Source organism: Macrotis lagotis, chromosome 1 (assembly GCF_037893015.1).
Source record: "Macrotis lagotis isolate mMagLag1 chromosome 1, bilby.v1.9.chrom.fasta, whole genome shotgun sequence".
Taxonomy (NCBI): domain Eukaryota; kingdom Metazoa; phylum Chordata; class Mammalia; order Peramelemorphia; family Peramelidae; genus Macrotis; species Macrotis lagotis.
In genome coordinates, this window is record NC_133658.1 from 261,893,283 (window position 1) to 261,915,582 (window position 22,300).

Genomic DNA, 22,300 nt, shown 5'->3' on the forward strand with positions numbered 1-22,300 from the left:
ACTTAAGGTTCACAAAGAACTTGTAAGGCAGAGGACAGATTGTCAGAGTTGAATGGATCTTGAGAGAACTGTGCATTAAAAATAAGAATAGCTAGCATAATGTACAAGAACTTTTTATATGTCTTTTATATTTTATATGTTTTTATATGTGGTGCTATTATTACCACAGATGAGAGTTATATGACTTACTCAAGATCACAAATCACAGCCAAGATTTGAACTCTAGCTGACTCTAGCTCCAGTTCTTTATCCATGCCTCTGAAATGTCTGAGATGAAAGGGACCTTAGAAAACACTAGGTCAACACTAAGAGGGAGTCTAGATTAGGCAACATTAGAACTGGAGGAGATCTTAGAGATTATCTAGTCCATGGATGCTTAACCATTTCTGTGATACAGACCCTTTGGAAATCTGAGGAAACCTGTTTTATGCTTTCTCAGAAAAGTGTTTTTAAATAATTAAAGGAAATACTAAATTTCTGTTTGAAGTTAGTGAAAAGGAAGATGAAATTTTTTTTCCTCATCCAAGTATATAGATCTCCTGAAATTTATTCATGGATTCTAGGTCAAAAACTCTTTTATTTTGCAAATAGAGAAACTGAGACCCAAAGGGAAAGATTGACTTATTCTCTAGAAAGGGAGACTTGCAGTCAGTGGTGATTAAACATTTGGGATAAGTCCATGGGATATGACTTAATAGATGAATCTATTTATTTACTATCCATTTGATATGTGTCTACTACATATGGATTCTATCTTAAGCCATTGTGGAGAGCATAGCATTTAGAAAAATAGTCCTACCCTCAAGAAACTTCCAGGCTAGTTGGGAAGTCAAGATTATGCATGTTGCTTTGTATGGTTTGATGCCAGGCAAGTCATAGAGACCATAGAAGTCTGCAAAAGGAGGGAATTCATGTCTGACCAGGAAAGTCAGAGAAAACTGTATGAAGAGGTCTTGAAAAGCAATAGGATTTGGATAGACTAAGAGAAGGAGGAAGACATTTCAAACCAGGGGAATGGTGTTGGCAAAGGCAGCAAATACCAGACCTAATTGCAGTTTTTCAGTTGTTCTGTCTTTTCCCTCTCCCTCCCTCCCAATTCCAAGGGGACCTTTTGATCCCTCATTTTGAGAGACTTGTGGCCAAGCTTCTCTGCCAGGCATTACAGCTGACATAGAGCATGCCCTTCCGATACAGGACTCAATACTGCCTAGGATATGCCAGAGATCTCTACACCCCCCCTCCTGCATCCCCCTTGTAAAGACTTTGGTATGTCAAAATCTGTCAAACAATTTCTTCTGCCAGGTTTTTACAAGAATCCGACTTGATGCCAATTTCCAAATACCCTCTTAAAACAATACTCGATGAGGCATTACATATACTCTGTGCTGGCAGTATTGTCTGCCTACCATATATAGACAAAACCTTGGGAAATCCCAAGCCAGGCCCAGCAGAAGGCAGTATTAGGGGCCCAGCACCAGAAAGCTCTGGGGAATCTCTCTTCCCAACATACCACGGTGGCTCTAAAATTGGCCTCCACCAAGAGAAGAATCAGAGAGGGGAAGGAGTGAATGGGTTTGGGGCTTTACTGGGAGCTGGGTGACCTCATTTCAGGACACTTCCAAAGACACTAGAAAATGGTGAGCAACAACACAACCCCCACAATAGCAGCATCTGATCACCAACAGGCCAAGGCAGGGGACTACCAAATAAGGGCCTTAGTGCTTTACTGGATATAATCAAATAGTGGAGTAGGATTAGGATATGCACTTCTAGTTGGAATTTTTTTTTTCTCCCTGTGGCAATCTTTTAAAGCTGTTTTGAACAAGTTATTCAAATTCACACCAAAGTAGATCACTTGGTGGGTCTCAAAAATGGGGAGGGGACTAAGGCCTGTTCAACGTACTGGACTAGCCCTTGAACCTTATATCCTGGAAGAGATGTTCTATACTTGGAGTCAGAATATCTGAGTTTGAGTCCTAGCATTAATACTTATTAGCCATGTTGTTCAGTATGTGTTTTTCAGTTGTGTTTGACACTTTTATGTACCCATTTAGGGTTCTCTTGGCAAAAATACAGGAGTGGTTGGCCATTTCCTTCTCCAGCTCATTTTATAGATGAGAAAACTGAGACAAACAGGGTTAAGTGACTTGCTCAGAGTCACATACTAATATCTGAGGCCAGCACTCTAGACCAGCACTCTCTCTCCACCACACCACCAACTCTGTGCAAATTAGTAACTTCTCTGAGCCTGTCAATACTTATACTACTTTCTGGACAACATGAAATGTTATTTTTTATGATTATTTTGTCCTTTATTCTTTTTTTTTGTTTACTTTTTGCAAGGCCATGGGGTTAAGTGACTTGCCCAAGGTCACACAGCTAGGTAATTATTCAGAGTCTGAGGCTGGATTTGAACTCAGATGCTGACTCCAGGGTCGGCGCTCTATCCACTGCACCACCTAGCTGCCCCCCTTGTCCTCTGTTCTTGAAGAAGACTGTGACATCAGGGAGATGATGCCACATCAAACACATGAATTGGATTTTAGTGAGGGAGGACTATGCTAAGTCACCAGTCTCACTTTCTCCTCCAGAGCCACCTGGGTCCAGTAGCCAGCTATGAATCAGGATAATTAGAGATGCCCCCAAATGTGAGGCAATTAGGGTTAAGTGACTTGCCTAAGATCACAGCTAGTAAGTGATGAATGTCTGAGGCTGAATTCTAATTCCCGTCCTGAATCCAAGGCCAGTGCTCTATCCACTGCACCACCTAGCTGCCATGGAACTACTGGAAGGAGAGAATTTCCTAAACTTTAAAGTTCTATAAAATGTGATACTGTTTGTGGGATATTCAGCTCCGAACCTTGAAAAATCAGCTTGGAGAAAAGCTCTCAGAATTCTGAATGGGGCTGTGAAGACAAGATGAATCATTCTCCATCCGGAACAAGCAGTGTCCACACTTAAAAAGTGTGATGAGAATATCTGTTCTTGGCAGAATTCCAGCACCTCCAGAGCACCTATGATCATCCATCCCTCATCTCTTCCTTTGCTTTAGTAAGAAGCACCCCCCCCCCCAGGGCCTCCCCCGTTTGCCTAAGATAGACCAGGGGCCAGCATGTAACAGAGTCAATAGAGAACAACCAGAGTCTGGAGGTTGGGTGGTGGAGGGCTGGACAATGAGTCAGGAGACATGGATTCAAATCTTGACCCTGCCATATTGCTACCTGTATGCTCTTGGACAACAGCCTTAGTCTTCTGATCTGTGAAATGCAAATTTACCTTATGAGTAGCTAGGTGGTACATTGGATAGTCTGCCAGGTCTGGAGACAGAAAAACTCATCTTTCTGAGTTTGGAATCTGGACACTTACTTACCGGGGCAAGTCACTTAGCCATCTTTGCCTCAATTTCCTCATCTATAAAATGAGCTGGAAAAGGAAATGGCAAACCATTCCAGTATCTCTGCCAAGAAAACCCTAAATGGGGTCACGAAGAATCAGATACAACTGAAAAACTATTCAACTGAGCTTACCCTATGGGGTTGTAAATAAAATATTATATAAATATGGGTTAGCCTTAGGATTATGGGATTTAGCATGGGATGAGGCCTTTGAGTTATATCTGGTTCAACTCTTTCCCAGATCTATTACTATTATTTATGTTTAGAAAGGTCTAAAGGATGTTTAATCCCTGATACTGGGAAGTTTAAGATTTCACAGGGGTAATAAGGAGTACTCAGGTAATAATGACACATTGGACATGAGATCTGAAAGTTATACAGCTAGTAGGTGTTACGGTGGGATTCAAACCCAGGTCCTTCTGACTCCAGGACTGACTGGCATCTCTCATTGCCCAAGGTCACAAAGTCAGCAGGGTTTAATGTCAATTCAGGTCAATGGACTGGAATCCAATAATTTTTCCATGAAATCATGTTTTCCAACTGGGGAGTTAGGTCTCTGGACTTTCATGTTTTTAATGTGAATACTTTCAAAGTTTGTTGAAACAGAGATGGTTATGAGCAGGAGTCCCTATTCTAGGTGTCTAGGGGAGATAGAAGTGTAAGTAAATCATAGCTCCTACCCTTGTTGAAGTTACAGTTAGTAGGAACTAGAATGACTCATATTATGAGGTAAGTAGAGCAAGGAGGTGCAAAGCAGAGTAACTGGGAATTTAAAGGGAAGGCTATTAAAATAAGCAGGGACATCTGGGGAAGCTTCCTGAAGGAGGTAGTGCTTTTGTTAGCCCTTAAGAAATAGGTAGGAAATTCAGAGGTAAAGAAGATCAGTCTAGCAAAGTGACCAACACAAGATATGTAGGACTAAAACAAAATACAGAGGAAAGAGCCCTATTTTAGGAGCTTCATTCTCCCAATAAAAGTGTTTTGACAGGCACTATATTTAAGCCACGGGGGGAGATTTGTTTTCACAGATAAGATATCACAGAAGTCATTAGACTCCTATTTTTAAACTGCTCTACCATGTAGTATCCCTTCTATGCCCAGCAAGGGCGTTGGGGTTGGGGGTGACTTTCTGGAACATCCTGTAGGGTAGCTGAAATAAGCTTCTTCTAAGAGAATTGAGTGCCACCCTCAATCATGAGATGGGAAAAGGTGAGTATAATCTTTGTGGGAAAAGGTAAGCTCTGATCTTGTGGGCTCCTGCAAGCTAATAACAAGGCTGCCATTTGGGAGAAAAGAGGAGGTTGTCCATCTGCTCTATTATCATTTCAGGAGGTTCCCATAGGAGTTGGTTTTTACCCAGAAATGTGTTTAATGCTATCATAGGAATCCCCTGTCAAACTTTATGATAAATAGCTCTATAATCCCTGTCCCCAGTTTTGACCCCTCATCTCTACTCCCTCTTCCTATTCCACTGACTTTGCAGAGAATTTATCTTTGCCCACACCAAGTTATAAAAGGGGCTGAAGATTACTCCCTGATCCAGTTGCTCAGAAATAGGACTCTAGAAGTGGAGTCTCCACTGATCCCTTTGAGCAGAGTAGAATAACCAGGAGAACATGGTGTAATAGATAGAACACTGCCTTACAGGCAGAAAAACCTGACTTCAAACCTTAACTCAAGATTCTAGCTTTGGTATCCTTGTCACTTGACCCCTCTGTGACTCAGTTTCTTCATCTATGAGCAAAGAACCTCTGAGATTCCTTTCAGATTTAGACCTAGGATCCTATAATTATGGCATGGGAGAAAGTAGGTTATTCCCTTTTTTGGAAAACCAAAGCTTCTCATCTTGAAAAAAAATATTTCTCTGCTTTCTACCTTGAACTGTCATTCCATAGTTCTCATTCTTTTCACTTCCAAATTTCTCAAATAAGTTGCAAACCTTCATTAACCCTACTTGCTCATGAACTACTCTCTTTAACTCCCTGCCCCTGGGTTTCAGTCACAGTCACTAAATGTCAAAGATAGAAGGAGCCCACATTCAATTCTAGACCTTTGACTAGACAGAACAGATGAGGATCATGTTTTCCCATGTTCATCACTTTTAAGTCCTGAATGTCTAGATTGACACCTTTTCTGTTTCTGCCTCCTACTCTTAAGCTGAAACATTCTCTCCTAATGATGATACACAATATTTTTCATCCCTCTCATTTCACAGAAGCTGTTTTGTACAAAGAAATTCTCACCTTGCCCATTAACTGACTCTGAAGAAAACTGAATACAAAGATGCTTAAAGTCTTTTTTTAATTTTCATAGAAGTTAAGATAAGACTTAGAAGACTTTGATGATAAATATTTTACAGGATATCTTGTTCCAAGAGAAAAATGGTCAAAAGATATAAAAAGTAGTTATCAAAGGAAGAAATACAAGTTATTAATAAGCATATAAAATGCTCAAAATCACAAATTTGAGAAATGCACATTGAAATTCTCATTATACTTATGGAGCTGAAAAAAAAAGGTGAAAATGATAGTTGTTGGAGGGACTGTGGGGAAAACAGACCCAGTAAAGTAGTCAACAGATCTATGAATTGTTCCAGTTATTCTGGAAAGTAATTTGGAACTATGCCCGAAAGTCAATAAAATATACATGCATGGTACCAATATTAAGCCTGTACTCCAAAGAGAAAAAAGGAAGAGGGAAAAGGCCTTCATGTCCAAAAATATCTATGGAAGTTCTTTTTGTTATAATAAAGAACTGGAAATGAAGGGACTACTCATCAATTGGGGACTGGCTGAATAAATTATAATATTTAAAGGTAACAAAATATTGTTATGTTTTTAAGAAGTGATGAATTGAGCAGTTCAAGAGAAACCTGGATTTATGTGAATTATATAATTAAATGAGAACTCAAAGAACAATTCATGCAATAATGTTTTAAAAGAAAAAACTTAAAAAAAATGAAAAATTATTGTTAATGTAATAACCACATAGGATTTCAGGGGACAGATGATGAAGTGTGAGACCAAATTCTTGAGAGGCATTATAGGTTCAAATGAAGAATTAAATATAAATTTTCAGACATTTGGTTAGTGTAGGAATTTGTTTTGCTTAATGGAATATTTGTTACAAGAGTTTTCTTTTTTCTTTTTCTTTTTCCAGATTGAGAGAGGGAGTTGGGGGTTAAGGAAGACAATGTTGAAGTTGCCCCCAATGATGAAAAGAATAATAATAGCTAGCATTTATAAAATATTTTCAAGCTTGCAAAGAATCTTCTATATATTATCTTATTTGATCATCACAACAGCACTGTGAGATAAGCACCATTATTATACAGCTTGCAGATGATGAAACTGAGGCTGAGAGAGATTAAGTGACTTGTTCAAGGTAACCCAGCTAGTGAGTGAACATCTGAGGCAAATTTGAACTTAGGTCTTCCTCTCTAAGTTCAACATGCTATTCACTGTGCCATCAAATTAAAAAAAAAATTACATTAGAGAACAGAAGGGAGACCAGGAGGAAAGACAGAAAAACAAAACAGCTCAGAAAGTTACATTAAGTTATTATATACTTAAAAAGGAAAATAAACTGTACAATAGAATTCACAGTTTCATGTACAATCCTTTTTTTCCATTTTATTTTTAATATGGAAATGTTAGTTTTATTTAGTGTATGTTAAACTCAGAATAAAAATAAACAAAAATTTAAGACAAGGGGGAAAAGACTTCTTGGACAGCAGCCAAATGTGTGCAGCTCTGCAGGGGTCCTTTGATGAAAATCTAGGCTGTCTCTGGAGTGATGCCTAAATATTGTAGGCATCTCAGGAACATTTGAGCCCTTTAAGACTTCTTGATCCTTAAATCCTTTCAAAGGCAAAAAAATCAAGGGAAACCAAAAACTCTCTTGATTTTTCAACAAGAGAGATTAATAGATTAAAGTTATTTCTCAGGGTATGTTGAGTAATAAAACCTTGTCTCTGTGTTAGACACTATGCAAATAGCTCTTTCTATTTTCCTTCAACTGTGATATAGCAAAAAGACCGGGATTTGAATCCCAGCTCTAGGGTTTACCAAAGATATGACTGTTGTCAAGTCACTGACAGGTCTGAGCCTCAATATTCTATTCTAAAAATGGGTAAAATGAACAAATGATATCCCCAGTAAGGAAAGTATTTTGTAAACTTTATGAAACTATAGCTTATTTTTTATTTATTGAGAGAGTGAGTTACTTATTAAGCATCTACAGTAAACAAAGAACTGTGAAGTTCTGAAAAAGGTATAAAGTTTAGGTAAAATACTGTTTTTTGTCCCTGCCCCCCCCCCCCCCCCCCATGGAGCTTATGGTTGTAAAGTACTTTGCAAACCTTAAAGCACCATGGAAATGTCAATTATATTATTATTATTATTGTTATGATGATGATGTTTACAATCCCTAGACCTTCATATTGGTGATGATTCCATACCCTTAACTTTCTTCTGAGTTCAAGCAATGTCAATAGCATAATACTGAAAAATGGTTAAAAACTAGGGGCTCTGGAAATTTTCTAAAAAAAAAATTGTTCTTTCACTAATTTGTTTGCATTATCAATATTTTACTCTTTCTTAAGTGTAGGTAACCAAAATAATACACTAAACCTTGAGTTTTAGATTGTCCATTTCTGAGGAGTCAATGGTCACATTGAAAATTTAACAATAGGGGCAGCTAGGTGGCGCAATGGATAAAGCACTGGCCCTGGAGTCAGGAGTACCTGGGTTCAAATCTGGTCTCAGACACTTAATAATTACCTAGCTGTGTGGCCTTGGGCAAGCCATTTAACCCCATTTGCCTTGCAAAAATCTAAAAAAAAAATTAACAATAGAATCCCTTTCGCCTTCTGCTTGTCTTGAGGTTCATATCTTTGGGGTGTGGATGACTTAGAGTTCTTTTAGTAGGTCTCACAGTAAAGTTGTAATTGTAGGAGGTACCTCCTTTAGAGAATCCAGCACCAAAAGCAAAGAACTCTTGACCTCTCAAAGTTAGTAAGCCTTGCTGAGGCTAAACGTTTATCTCAGGATCATTGTTTAGTCACCTGTGTTCGGAAAGGAAAAACAAAGCAGGGGAGGCAGCCAGGGCCTTGAGATCAAACTCATTTAGAGATGCTGTCACTCCAATGTGTGAGCTGTCACTATAGTTGCTATAGGGGAGGGGAGAAAAATCTATTGCTCTTCACAGAAAGTCCAAGGGAGGGCTCTCGGGGTCCCAAGTCACTTGTTCAGAACTGTTGAAGAGATTGGGACTAGGAGTTGTTTTTCTCTTTTAAACCCATTGAGGGGGAGGGTCTCCCTGATGGACAGCCAATCCTCTTCAACACCTTTGTCATAGAAAGAAGGAATAGAGATGGGGACCAAACAGATGCCTCTAGCTAGCTGCCTTTTTAATAAAAGGTTTTATTGATACTTTTTTTCATTATGGACATTTACAGATTACTTCCAATCTATTAGAGGCATCTTGTAACAAAATAAACCAAGTGGGCAAAACTAATATAAGAGGGATATTTTCTAAAAGTACATGCATTCCACATCTATGGTTCCCTCTTTCCTGTTCTCTATAATGCAATCAAAAAAGAAATTTGTCTTGCTTTTCTTTCCTGTTTTCGTGTATCTATATCTATGTGTGTCTATATGCACATATATATATTCAAACACACATGCATTATACACATTGCATATACATATGTAAACATATGTAGCTTATTTCACACTCTAAATCTATCACCTCTCTAGCAGAAGGTCGATGGGTGATATGCTTCATCACTGGTATTTTGACATGTTATATGGCCATTTTATCAATTATAGGTTTTATAGCTTCCAATGTTGTTTGTTTTTCGAGTGCTTTTGTTATCATGTAATTTTTACTACTAGTTCTGCTCATTTCATTCTTCATATGTATATAAATGTCTTCAGAACTGCTCATTTTTGTCATATTGATGTTATGGTGTAAATTGTTCTGATTCCGCTTACTCCACTTTCACCCAGTTCATATAAATCTTTTCTTCTTTTTTTTGAAATGATCTATTTCCTATTTGTTATAAAACATTCTATGTTGAATTATATTCACAAACCACAAGTTAGGCATTTTTTGATTGATAGGTAATTTCCAGTTTTTGCCACCACAAAAAGAGTAGCTATAACTTTTTTTTTTTATACATATAGGACCTTTTTCTTTTTCTTTGATATCTTTTGTCATGAAGATAGACTTGGGGATCAACCAGATGCTTCTGATTGTGAATGATCTTTCCCAAATGGCCCACTGAAAAAGACCAAGATATAAAACTCTCCCCACACTGCCTGGCAAGGACCCTATTCCTTGGGATTCCTTTTCCCTCTTCATTATGTTGTCTATTTTGCACCAATTACGTCAGTGGTATCAAATTCAAATAGAAACAGATCCCTGCTCTGCATAGTGACTTAGAAAACCACAAATTAGTATTGCCTTAACATTATATTATTATTTAACATTTCCTAATTACCTTTAATCTTGTTCAATTAGTGCTAGGGCATTTTGAGGCTGTCATGGACTTTGACAACTCAGATTTACACTTTTAAATGATTGGGAGAGGGGAGGGAGGAAATCGTGTTTCAGCAGAGGTTTGGACCAGTTAATCTCTGAAATCCATTCTAATTTTAAGATTCTACAAGTCTAGTTCCTCCAGTGCTCAGCCAGGGAGGTGACCTGCTATGCAAGAAGCTAGAATATTTAGTCTAGAGGAGAGATTTAAGAGAGGATATTACAGCTGTCTTCAGTCATTTGAAGGGTTGTCAGGTGGAAGAGGAATTTTCCTGAAAGAACTAAGAAGAAAGGAGGAAAGTTGCAAAGAGGCATTTTTAAGCTTGATGTAAAGAAAAACTTACTAACCAATAGAATCATCCCAAAAAATAGGATGCCATAGATAGTAATGATCTCATCAATGGAGGGACATATTTACATCAGGGGATTAGAGATTTGGATTGCTTGACCATTCCCCTCAGAGATTTTTGAGATAATTTGCCGAGACTTTGTTAAAATCTATATATAAGAGATCAGCAGTTCTCTATCTTTATTTATTTTATTTTCATTTCATGGAACAAAACAGACATTTCCATAGCATAGTATAATATAAAAAGATGTTTGCATATGAAACTGCAAATCTACTATTTGCAACTTGCTACTCCATGCAAATATACAATAGTTATGGTGTAAATTTCTTTTTTTTCCCCTTTTTTTTTTCCTTCCCTCTCCCACCATGGTTACTATTAGATACAAATAGTTTTATGTGTGTGTGTGTGTGTGTGTGTGTGTACATATATATGTGTGTATTTGTGTGTACATACACACACATATATACATATGGAAAATTATTCTATAGATGCTTCTATTTATGACTGCTTTCTTTGGATGCAGATAGTATCTTTCTTCATTTATTTTTGATTTGTGTATGGTAGTCAAAATGATGGTCACTCAAACTGATTCTTGTTTGTATTTTTTTTGTTGGCAAGGCAATGGGGTCAAGCGACTTGCCCAAGGTCACACAGCTAAGTAATTATTAAGTGTCTGAGGACGAATTTGAACTCAGGTCCTCCTGACTCCAGGGCAGGTGCTCTATCCATTGCACCACCTAACTGTCCCTTAAACTTATTCTTAAACAATATTGTTGTTATTGTATACAGTTTTGTCTTGGTTCTGCTCAATTCTCTCTTCATCATTTTGTACAAGTCTTTTCAAGCCTAAGATCACTGAACTCATTACTCTTTATAGCACAGCTATATTCTACCACAAATACCACAACTTGTTCATCCATTCCCCAAATGATTGACATCCTTGCAATTTCCAGTTCTTTACCAACATAAAGAGTGGCTATGAACAATCAGCAACTCTCTCAAGTAATTTCACTTCACTTCATTCTGTTTTACTTCAGTTTACTTCTATTGGGGAACTCTGGGAGCTGACCAGTTTCCTCCCTAAAGATAGCCTGCAACCAAGAATTAACCCCTCAGATGTCTTAAAATTGGCAGCTACTTATAAAATACACACAAGGGTATTTTCAGGGCAAGTGTTATAGTTTGTTGGCAGGAAGTAAGTTCACCTATTTTCACTGTAATCCTATGACACAATGGCATCAGAAAAGAGGAAAGACAGACCAAATTGGGGCTTCTCTTTGTATGAGGATTTTGTTTGAATGAACTAATCACTTTCCTAGGTGATTCTTCTCACTGAAGGTGACCTAATATCAAGCCACCTGAATGAAAAACCTTAATCTTTTAATTTTAGGGAGATAAAGGGGAAGATTTATTTTGTTTTCCTGTCCAGTGAATCCCTTGTATTGCAAATATCCACACCCTACACATATGTGCAGAAACATGCACACCAGTACATTGCATGCAGATATATGTATGTATATGCATGCATACATGTATCTATATACATATACATATGATTTATGACAAAGAAGGCTTGATATAATATGCTTACATATATATCAAGCCCCATCCCCCCCTTGCTACAAATTAGTCAGAGTTGGCAGTGGGTTGGGGGGGGTGAGGTACAGAGAGAGGGTGGGCAACTTTCTTAAGATCTCAGGGCTGACAAATATCAGAGGGGAGCTGAGAACTAATGTTCCCCCTCTCTCTCTCTGAACAGAAGTTTCCATCAGGTTTTGCTGGGGGAATTAAGCTGACTCATGTGAGACTGGCTTTCAGTTTCTGTCATGATCTCTTAAATATACCCACGGTTCTCCTTACCACTCAGGCTTCTACTCCTAGCATGTGTTTTTGGTTTCTCCTCCCTCAGAGGGTATCACTGAGACTCAGTTGAGCAGCTCAAGTGGGCGGAAGGAGTCAAATGATGTGGTTTTGCTTCCCTTATCTGTCCTTAGCACCCCTCTGCACCCCCACATCCATCGTACCTGGGGAGTGAAGTTGTAAGAGTTATAGGAAACTGAGCAGCAGCTATGTCAACATGCCACTAGACTTGGGAAGTCAGAAGATCTATGTGGGAACACTGCTTCTCTGACTTATTAGCTATGGGGCTTTAAGCCCCATCTTCATCTTTTGAACTTTAGCTTCCCCATCTACAAGATGGGAACAGTATTTGCACTAACCTCCTCACAGGCTTGTGGTGAGAAAGGCATTTCATTCACCTTTTTTTTTTAGGTTTTTGCAAGGCAAATGGGGTTAAGTGGCTTGTCCACGGCCACACAGCTAGGTAATTATTAAGTGTCTGAGACTGGATTTGAACCCAGGTATTCCTGACTCCAGGGCAGGTGCTTTATCCGCTGCACCACCTAGCCGCCCCCCATTTTATTCATCTTAAATTTCTATAGAACTTAGTAGAAAATTTGCATCCAGCTTTCAAAAAAAGTTTTGTTTTTTCTTAAGGATATCATTTTGGGTTGAAGTATTTTTGAGATCATCTAATCACATCTGTTTATCAAAGATGATGACCCCAGGAGACAGTAAAGGGAAGTGAGTTTCTTTGGTTCACTAGGCAGGGGGGTGGGGGGGGGGGAGTAGCAGCATTGAGTTTATACCCAGATCTCCTGACTCTAGCTCTCTTGCCTCTGCAACATGTTACCCAGTTTACTGTGGAGCTCTTTTTCAGCTAAGATGAAGACAGGTTCTTACTTACTACCACCAGGTCAAGCAAGCTGCCCAGATCAAAAGTCATTGATCTTTGTGATCCAAGAAAATCAAAAATATCAATTTAAATTTTAATAGTGCTTTACGGTTTATAGATCATCCCCCTCATAAATAAATCCAGTTATGTATAGAGTACATTGAATACTGTACCCAGCTATGGATGCGTAAACTGTACCTTAGCCTATGGATGAGTAAACTGAGTCTCGGGGCTCTTTCCACTCCCATGGAGTTTATCCAGTAATAATCCCAGGATTCTATAGATCACATATATAGAGCTGGAAGGAACCTTTAGGTCTTCTAGTCCAGTTGACTGAGGCACAGGAGAAGTGGTCTGTTACTGACCCAATAGTCATTTCTCTATCCTAAATCTGGATTCAGAGCTTGGGCTCTATCCATCCTTGTTGATAAGCTTTTATCAGGCCAAATTCTTAATGGACCCTGCTGGGAACAGGCTAAATTAAGATTACAAACACTTGGTCATTGCTTTGGAAATACTCTGCTCTTGTCAATCAGTTACCAGTGGAGGGGTAGATAAAGCTGTATCAGGTGATGGACTTGTCGCCAGAGTGACACCAGAGCGGAGGCTGGGGAGCCCTAAGGAGGAAAAATGGAAAATTTCCTTTTAAAACTCATGTCATTACTTAGATTAGATTGACCGAGTCAAAGACTTAAGCAGTCAGTGAATTTAGCACTTGGTGGACTGTTTAAGCAAGTTTTGTCTGGAGCAGACAATTTAATACTACAGTTATTTGGAATTTGTTTCTTCAGGATGCCCTCGAGGACAGTCAGGGACTTGAGTTAAACATTGTGTTTTTCTGGGAAGGCTGATGAAATGTAGTGACTACAGAACAGGGACACTAACATAAACAGGACTTGAGCAATGCTGACCCATCTGGGGCAATGCAGCTGTTGAACAATTTCATTTACTTGTCAGAAGTTCCTCTACTTGGTGTAATTTCTAACCCAATATAAGGGAGGAAACAAGATGGAAAATGGAGGATAATAATGATAACAACTTACAATTCTCAGGTCCTTTAAATATTACAATACATCTTCCCTTATAAATTATATTAGTATTACCGTGCCTATTTTACAGATGAAGAAATGGAGACCCAGAGAAGGAAAATAGTATAGTGTCACATAGCAACAGAGAATAACTTTTTCCTTTCTACAAGTAGTATACTGAGCCTAATCTGATCTCTCCTATATTACCCCTCTGAATTGACATGATCTAGCTCAATGGGAAGGACCATGATGCAGAAATGACCAGTTTGTCCGGCAATAGAGGCATCTAGAAGCACCACATTCTAGGAAGGGCTTTGTAAGCTGGGGAGCATCCAGAAAACAATGGGCAGACTGGGAGGAAGACTTAAAGTAATTCATATAAGGATCAGCTGAGAGAAGGTTAGCCTGAGGAAGTCCAGAAGTAGATGGGAGGACATGATAGCTATCTTTAGGTGTTTGAAGGACTCTTAGGTGGAAGGTAGATTTGACCATGGAGATAAGACAGAAGAGCACTTGTAGAAAATGCAGAGAAATAAGATTTCAGTAGGTAGGTTTAAGGAAAAGCTTTGTAACAATTAAAATGCCTGGCCAAAAAGCAGGGTGGAGTTCCTTACCTTTGTTAACTGGAGTCATCTAGGTGGCATAGTAACTTGGAGTCTAGAAGACCTGAGTCTTGAAATCCAGTCTCAGACATTAGTTGTCTGATGTTGGGCAGTCACTTTGCCTCTTCTTCAGTTCCTTCAATTATAAAATGGAATTAATAATAGCACCTACTTTTCAGAATTAGGAGGATTAAATGAGATAAGGTGTGTAAAGCACTTAGCATGGTGCCTGAGATTCATTTTTTTCAAGACTTTGGTAGTGGAAATTCATGCTTATTTTATTTTTTTAGGTTTTTTTTTTTTTTTTTGCAAGGCAAATGGGGTTAAGTGGCTTGCCCAAGGCCACACAGCTAGGTAATTATTAAGTGTCTGAGGCCGGATTTGAACCCAGGTACTCTTGACTCTAGGGCCAGTGCTCTATCCACTGTGCCACCTAGCTGCCCCTATTCATGCTTATTTTAGCAAAAAAAAGTCTCTTCCCTCAAGGAGCTTACATTCTTTCTTCTCTCAACTATATATATTTTATTTATTTTTTTATATCCCAATTACATGAAAAAAAGTTTACTTCATTTAATAAAAATTGAGTTCCAAATTCTTTCTCTTGCACCCTTCCCTATACCATCATTTAAGAAGGAAAGTAATGTGAGATTGATTATACATATGAAGACATATAAAATGTTTTCCTATTAGCTAGGTTGAAAAAAATGCACAATTCCCCCCCATACCAAGAAAAAATAAAATTGAAAAAGTATGAGTGCTTACATTCTTTTTTTTTTGAATAGAGGTACTTTAATTATTGAGTCTTTGCTTACTCATTTCTTTTTTTCTTTCCTTTTTTTAAAATTTATTTTTTATTCTCATTTTGTACAAATGTTTTTTTACATTAATAAAATATTCTTGTTTACAAGTAAACAAAATACCCCTCCCCCCATGAATATAGATAGACTTGCTTGGGCGAAAAAAGTAAAGGGGAGAGAAAAAATTAAAATTAAAATAATAGTAATAATTGTAGGTATGGCCAGGTGGCACAATGGACGAAGCACCAGCCCTGGAGCCACGAGCACCTGAGCCCATATCCAGCCTCATAAACCCAACAATCACCCAGCCGTGTGACATGCAAGCCACCTGATCCCCACTGCCCTGCAAAAACCAAAACGAAGAAAAAAAAAAAGACCCAAAATAAGATAAAATAGTAATAATAGTAGGGGTGGCTGGGTGGCAGACAGAGCATTGGCCCTTGAGCCAGGAGCACCTGGGTCCAAATCCAGCCCCAGACACCCAAAGATCCCCCTGCTATGTGGCCCCAGGCAGGCCACCCAGCCCCACTTGCCCTGCACCCTCCCCCCAAATAATAACAACAAAAAATGTGCTTCAGTTTTTGTTCCAACACCAACAATCACGGGTGGATCACATTCTTTATGATAAGTCCATCACAAAAGTTACTTCCATATTTTTCCACCTTTGCCATTGCTGATCGCAACTCCCTCCTTTCTTATTTCTCCATTACCATGTACTATATTTTCTCTCTCCTTTCACTCTGACTCTACTGTAGGGTTGCTGAGTGGTGTAGCAGACAGATCCCTGGTCCTGGGGCCAAGAAGCCCTGAGCCTCCCTACACCCCTTAGGCCCAGAATCCACCTGGCCCTATGATCCTGGGCAGGCCTTCCAATCCCAGCCCCTTGCAAGAAGTAAAAAAGAAAATATGTTATATCTGACCACTCTCCCCTCATGATCCATCCTCTCCTCCTTTTATTCACATCTCCACCCCTTCCCCTTGCTCCCCCCTCCTTCTTACTCCAGATGTCTATACCCCATTGAGTATATTTGCTGTTTCCTCTCCTAGCCACTTCTGATGAGAGCGAAGATTCCCTCATTCCCCCTTGCCTCCCCCCTTCCATATCATTGCAATAGCTCATTGTAATAAAAAAAATCTTATTATATGAAATATCCTGGCCTGTTCCCCCTCTCCTTTTTCTTTCTCCCATTCCATTTCCCTTTTTTTCTATTGACTCCATTTTTACACCATATTTTATCTTCGAATTCAGCTTTCTCCTGTGCTTCAACTATAAAAGCTCCCTCTACCTGCTCTATTAACTGAGAAGGTTCATATGAATATTATCAGTATCATTTTTCTATACATGCAGTTCATCCTCATTAAGTCTCTCATATTTCCCCCCCTCTCCTCCAATCTCCATGCTTCATCTGAGTTCTGTATCTGAAGATCAAACCTTCTGTTCAGCTCTGGCCATTCCAAAAGGAACATTTGAAATTCCCCTGGTTCATTGAAAGTCTATCTTTTTCCCTGGAAGAGGACATTCAGCCTTGCTGGGTAGTTCATTTTTGGCTGCATTCTAAGCTCTTTTGCCTTCTGGTATATTATATTCCAAGCCCTACGAGATTCCAATGTAGTTACTGCTAAGTCCTGTGTGATCCTGACTGCAGTTCCACGATATTTGAACTGTGTCCTTCTGGCTGCTTGTAATATTTTCTCTTTGACTTGGGAGTTCTGGAACTTGGCTATAATATTCCTAGGGGTTGGTTTTTTGGGATCTCTTTCTCCGGGGGGATCAGTGGATTCTCTCCATTTCTATTTGCCCTCTGTTTCTAGAATATCAGGGCAATTTTCCTGTAGTAATTCTTTGAAAATGATGTCAAGGTTCTTTTCCTGATCATGACTTTCAGGTATTCCAATAATTTTTAAATTATTGTTCATAAGTCTGTTTTCCATATCAGTTGTTTTTTCAATGAGATGTTTCACATTTTCTTCTAATTTTTCATTTTCTTTGGTTTTGAAATATTGAGTCCTGGTTTCTCGTAAATTCATCAATCTCCCTGAGTTCTCTTCTTTGTCTGAAGGATTTGTTCTCCTCAGATATCTTTCTTTTCTCTTTTTCCATCTGGCCCATTTTGCTTTTTAAAGCATTCTTCTCCCCAATAACTTTTTGAACTGCTTTATCCATTTGACCTAAGCTGGTTTTTAGCATGCTATTTTCTTCAGCATTTTTTTGGATTTCCTTGACTAAGCTGCTGACTTCATTTTCATGTTTTTCCTGCATCTCTCTCCTTTCTTTTCCCAGTTTTTCTTCCAACTCCCTCATTTGATTTTCAAAGTCTTTTTTGAGCTCTGTCATAGCCTGAGCCCAATTTCTGTTTTTCTTGGAGTCTTTAGATGCAGGAGCTTGTGCTTCCTCATCTTCAGACTGAGTATTTTGATTCTTCTTGGGCTCATTTGCAAAATATTTCTCAATAGTCTTCCTTTTGTTTCTCTGCTTGCTCATTTTCCCAGCCTGGGCCTGGTTTTGGGGTGTTTCCTGAGCTTTTGGGACACTCCCACAAGGGTCTCAGTGTGTGAGGCTCTGTCCTCCCTCCTGGTCTGTGCTCCCTTCTGCCACGGGGCTGAGGTGGGGGGTGCTGCTGCTGTTCTATGGGGGGGCCTAGGCTGCGATCAGGATCTGAATGTGGTCAGAGCCCCAGAGTCCTGTTCCAGAGGCAGAGGACATAGTCTGCAGTCTCTCTCTCTTCACTCCCCTCCCTCAGCTCAATGGGCTCATGCCCTGGGGCCTCCTGCTTACCTGCTCCACCTGCTTCTGTTTCTGGGTCTGGGCTGCCCAAAGACCCAGCTACTGGCTGTGTGCCCTGAGGGCTGGGCTCCACGTGCTGGCTCTGGAAGAGGGCCCCCACTGTTCCCCCAATTTGTGCCCGGTGCTCCCAGGGGTGCAGCTCAAGAGACTCCCCTGCTGCTGTGGGCTGTGGCTCCCAGCACCCTGGGACTGCCTCCAGGAGGCTGAAGTTCTTTTGCTCTGGTGGGCCACCCCTCCGGCAGGCCGCCCCTCAAACCCTGGGGAGCAGAGCCTTTCTGTTCTTTTCCAGGTTACCTTGAGTAGGAGAACTGCCTCACTGGGTCCCTTTGTGGGTTCTGTCTCTCGAAAGTTTAGTTAGAGTCCTTAACTTATGAGTTTTATCAGAGAGCTCCTAAGACTCAATCCCTTCTTGTCACCATCTAGGCTCCGCCCCTGAGTTCTTACATTCTTTTAAAAAATATTTTATTTCCTCCAATTACATGTAAAAATATTAACTTTCATTATTTTTTTGAAGTTTTGAATTATAAATTCTCTCTATCCCTTCCTCCCCTCTCTTTTCCTCTCCCCAAGATAATAAGCAATCTGATATAGTTATGCATGTGCAATTGTGTAAAACATTTCCATGTTAGTCATTTTGTACATGAAAACTCAAAAAAAAGAAGAAAATAAAGAAAAGAAGAAAGGGGTGGCTCGGTGGCATAGTGGATAAAGCGCAGGCCTTGGAGTCAGGAGTACCTGGGCTCAAATCTGGTCTCAGACACTTAATAATTACCTAGCTGTGTGGCCTTGGGCAAGCCACTTAACCCCATTTGTCTTGCAAAAAAAAAAAACCAAAGAAAAGGAAGGAAAAAAATGAATGAAGGAAGACAGCTGAAAGGAAGAAAGAAGAAAAAAGAAAAGTGAAAAATAGTGTGCTTCAGTTTGTTTTCAGACTCCATCACTTCTTTCTCTGGAGGCAGATAGCATTTTTCATCCTGTCCTTTGGATCACTGTTTCACTGGGAATAGCAATTGTTCATTGTATAATATTGTTGCTATTGTGTACAATGTTTTCCTGGTTCTGTTTACTTCACTTTGTATCAAGTTATAGTTGAATCTTTCCAAGTTTTTCGGAAATCATCCTGTTCATCATTTCTTATAACACAACAGTATTCCATTCTAATCATATACCACAACTTGTTCAGCCATTCCCCAGTTGATAGGCAATCCCTCAATTCTTAGTCACTGCAAAAAGGTTCACATTCTAATGGACACAGATAACACATAAAAGGAAGCTAAAAAAGCTAGGGGTTTGGGAGGATGGAAAAAAGGAGTACAGATGGGGGAAGTACCTGTCTAAGGCCGATGGAGATAGAAGTCTAGAGAGTCAGGTGCAGAGACTGTCAGATGCAATTGTTCTGAAAGGCAAAATGAAACAGATTGCCTTGGAAGGCAGTGAATTCCCAACTTTTATTTTCTCTTAAAGTGGTTCAATGAAAAGGATTTAGGAATGCAGATTTTTGTTCAGGACAAGTTGGACTAGATGAAGGTTTTTTCTGGCTCTGAGAGTGATCTCTAAAGTTCTGTATCCTGTGATCTATTTTTTTCCCCCACATACTACATTTATAAAGTGTCTACTGGGTACTGTTTGAAACCAGGGGCAGATGCAAAACTTATCTAAGACCCAGTCCCTGCCTTCAGGAAGTTCATAGTCAAGGAAGGGGATAAAACATAAACCCAGACAATTATAATAATCAGTTTTACACCTGATATGCCCTAGAGAGAAGCAAAACAGATCTCCCACTCTTCTGTGACCAGTGGCTGAGAGCCTGTTGCCTCAGATAGTGACCCCTGGTTGAGTGCCCTGGCTACACCCATAGTAACAGTCAAGAACAAATGAGTGGAGAATGATTCAGCTTCTTGCAGTATGGCTCTCTTTAAGCAAACTCTTACCTTAAAACTGCTATAATTGTCAAGGAATTGGATATTTGCCAAGTGCAGCATGTTCAAGAACTACCAGGCTCTTTCTTACCTGCAGGCCAGTCTGGTCACTGCCTTCAGGTCTTGGGCAATATTGGTCTTGTGCAAAGTATAAGTCCAGGCCCTTTGGTGGGGAAATGCAATGGAAAACTCACAGGCTGATTGATTTGCCACAAGCCACTTCTGGAAATGCCCCACCTCCCTAGTTCCATGAAGGCTTCCAAAATTTGACTTCTAAAATGTAGTTGAACTGAATTGATTCTGTCCAGGAAATGGAAATAATCAATTATGGTCTGAAGAAAAGGTGAAAGGACATCAGAAATCCAATTTTAGTCACTAGTAAGATATGAAGTGGTGAGAAATATGACTCTTAGACTATTGAATCTGGTGGAAATCAGCAATCTGGTCTCCAGATCATCCACAGAAGAGCAAAATGAGAAATGTCTCTATAGGCTCCTGTGATTGATGTTATTTAACAAATTGTTTGGGTCAGAAGAAAGGAGGGTAGAAGCGAGGTAGGGAGTATATTGGGAAAGAGCTATAGTGTTCCTGTCTCACCTCTTATGATTCTAAAACGGACTTAGAGTGAGAAAGGATTTTGAGAGGAAAATGGTGGCAAGCGTGCGGTGATAATTTAAGTATCAAAGCAAAATGATAAGTTGTATCAAGATCTAGGGCAAACTGAGAGGGAAAATTGAATACCAGGGACATCAGTTGTAGCATCACACAAATGATGAAACTACAAAAGAGGAGAGTCAGTGTGATGTGGTGGGAAGTCAGTTGGGTACCACGTGGGACAAAAGAAAGATCTGGAGTAGAGAATCTCAGATTTAGAGTATCAAGTCCTATTTGGTCATTGTATAGATAAGGGAGTCCAAGAAATTTTCCTGACTTGACTGGGTTACACTGGAAGTAAATGATGGCAGAGCTAAGATTTCAACCCATGTCCTGCAACTCTAAATACAGTCTTTATTATGAATTTCTATGAAGATTTGAGTTCAAGTCACTTTTCCTCTTGGAACTTCAGCATATAAAGTATTTTAAAGTAAAATATTTATCATTAATATATTTTGTTATTATTTTAAGTTAAATAGAGTTTAAAATGTCCTTAGCACTTTCTTCACAGGATTAATGGGAAGGTCAAAGAGAACCTGTGGATAAGGTGTTTTGTAAGCTTTAAAAAGTTACATAATTGTCTGTTTTTTATTAGTTGGAGTACTTACTATGTGCCAGATACTGAGCTAAAAGCACTTTATAATTATTATCTCATTGAATCCTCATAACAACCCTTTGAGGAAGATGCAATTATTATCCCCATTTTACAAATGAGAAAACTGAGGTAAGTCGAGGTTACGTGACTTGCCCAGGGTCACACAGTAAGATTATAGTTAGTAAGCATCTGAGACTGGATTTTAACTCAGGATATCCTATCCACTGTACCACCTAGTTCCCCCCCCCGCCGCCCACCGTCCATACTCACTAGGTATATCTATGTGTGTGTATATTTTTTATAAGGAGTAATGAAGTTGGAACCTGCTAAAATAGGCATAGGTTCAGCTAGGGGTTTCAAGCTCAGAGCTAATTTTGCTGTGAAAGGGGAAAAAAAGAGAAAAATATCTTTAAAATGGAAAGTCATTTCCAGAGAATAGAAGTTCATTTTATCCTGAAACAGGCTTTTAAAAAATTTCATCTTTCTACTGTCAATTCCTTGATACTTACTGAGATTCTGTATTGAACTAAGGTATATAAGATAAAGGTTTTACCACATAGCAGCAGAGCATTTCCTTAGAAGAAACAACAGTTTAAACTTAGATTAACTAAGAGAACTGACCCAGCCTCCTATAAGCTTTCTTTAATAAATATAGGTCACTGTTCAATATTATCAAGTTAATTCAGCTTCATTTGATAGACTGTCTGTAACAGAACTTTCCCAAACCTTTGATAGAGTTAACTACAAATAGCCTTTTCTGGTAGGAAGGGAGGGAGAACTGGTGGGGAAAGCCTTTTCCCACTCTTGGATACAAAACTGAAAGTATTTTCTGAAGGAATCTCAAGAGAAAGACATAGAAGGATTTTCCAAAGTCTTGTACTTGGTTCTGGAAGCTGTG

The 22,300-nt window shown here is 39.2% G+C and overlaps 1 protein-coding gene and 1 long non-coding RNA gene across 2 annotated transcripts in view; one reads left to right on the forward strand and one right to left on the reverse strand.

Moving 5' to 3' along the window:
• Positions 1-17,458, reverse strand: part of LOC141504924 (uncharacterized) — a 52,588-nt gene extending 35,130 nt beyond the window's left edge. Inside the window, exons 1-3 of the long non-coding RNA XR_012473502.1 lie at positions 16,882-17,458; positions 14,665-14,788; positions 13,221-13,639 (exon numbers count right to left, since the gene is read on the reverse strand). This is a non-coding gene — a long non-coding RNA (uncharacterized LOC141504924). The remainder of the gene's footprint in view (positions 1-13,220; positions 13,640-14,664; positions 14,789-16,881) is intronic.
• The window catches only part of RBM38 (RNA binding motif protein 38), a 130,213-nt gene that overhangs the window by 94,119 nt on the left and 13,794 nt on the right, over positions 1-22,300 (forward strand). The gene's annotated exons all lie outside the window — the stretch shown is intronic.